Below are 1,807 nucleotides of genomic sequence, written 5' to 3' on the forward strand. Positions count from 1 at the left end.
CACGGCATTAAACCACCGTTCGACCACGGCAACATGGAGAATCAAACCGAACAACCCGACTCCGGCGAAGATAATAGTCCGGATGACATCACACCGGACAGGCACCCGGAGCAACAGAATACCCATCAAAGGCTTGTTGCCACTGCGAGGAGTCTGAAAAAGCAGAAGCAAAGGCTCAGGGCTGCATAAGACACACTCAGAATTAGATGGAGTAAAGTACTCAACACTGCAGCAAAGTATGACGGTACTCGCCCCATAAAGAGCTACCCGAAGCGAAAGGTGCTACCTGAATTCGATGAGGAGGCCTTAGATCCCCCGCAATCAAAAAACAAAACAGCCATCCGGTTGGATAGACGGCCTCGTGGCCAACATAGAGCGGCAAACGCCGCCGCACACAAGCCAATACGCGATCCACGTGAGGGCTCGCATCAAAAGGACGGTGCAACCAGATCCATCTACAAGCCAATCAAGCGCGCTCCAGCACGCAATGCAACACAACAAAAATCCGAACACCATGGCACACCCAAATACAGGGGTGCCGCACACCCCCTATGTTTCACCGATGAGTGCTGGACCATGAATTTCCACAGGGATTCAAACCCGTAAACATAGAGGCGTACGACGGAACGATAGACCCTGGGGTCTGGATTGAGGACTATATCCTCCATATCCACATGGCTCGAGGAGACGATCTCCATGCCATCAAGTACTTACCCCTCAAGCTCAAAGGGCCAGCTCGGCAGTGGCTTAAAAGCCTCCCCGAAAACTCCATTGGAAGCTGGGAAGAGCTCAAAGACGCTTTTCGGGCAAATTTTCAAGGGACCTATGTCCGACCACCGGATGCAGACGATTTAAGTCATATAACTCAACAGTCCGGAGAGTCAGCCCGAAAGCTTTGGAACAGGTTTCTCACTAAAATGAACCAAATAGTCGACTGTCCGGTCGCCGAAGCCTTAGCAGCTTTCAAGCACAACGTTCGAGATGAATGGCTTGCCAGACACCTCGGCCAAGAAAAGCAGAGAACAATGGCAGCATTAACAAACCTCATGACCCGCTTTTGCGTGGGCGAGGACAGCTGGTTAGCCCGATGCAGCACCAGCGACCCAAGTACATCCGAAGTCAGGGACGGAAACAGGAAGCCGTGACGTAGTAAAAACAAGCGCCGGAATAAAGAAGACAGCCCGAAGAGCACGACAGTAAACGCCGGATTCAGAAGCTCTCGGCCAGGTCAGCAAAAGCTGCCCTCCAAAGGCAATAGAGACGAACTGTCCAGCCTGAATAAGATTCTGGACAAACTATGCCAGATACATAGCACCCCCGATAAACCTGCAAATTATACCCATAGAGAATGTTGGGTCTTCAAGCAGTCCGGCAAACTCAACGCCGAACACAAGGGGCAGGATACACCAAGCGAAGACGAAGACGAGCCTCGCAAGCAAAGCACCAGGGAACAGAAGAAATTCCCACCAGAAGTCAAAACAGTAAACATGTTACACGTGATGAAGGGAAGAAACAAAGCAGCACTCCTAGAGACACATGCCCCTGGGCCTATCACCGCGGAGTTCTGCCACTAGTCGTCCAAACCGATCACCTTTGACCATCGGGATTACTCGGCAAGTATCCGGCATGCAGGATGGGCTGCCTTGGTGTTAGACCCAGTAATTAATGGATACCACTTCACACGAGTCCTGATGGATGGCGGTAGTAGTTTAAACCTGATATATCAGGACACAGTCCGCAAAATGGGGATAGACCCAACAAAAATCAGCCATAGCAATACTACCTTTAAAGGAGTAACACCAGGCCC

Source organism: Triticum urartu, chromosome 5A (genome assembly GCF_056163025.1).
Source record: "Triticum urartu cultivar PI428250 chromosome 5A, HENAU_Tu73, whole genome shotgun sequence".
NCBI classification, from domain to species: domain Eukaryota; kingdom Viridiplantae; phylum Streptophyta; class Magnoliopsida; order Poales; family Poaceae; genus Triticum; species Triticum urartu.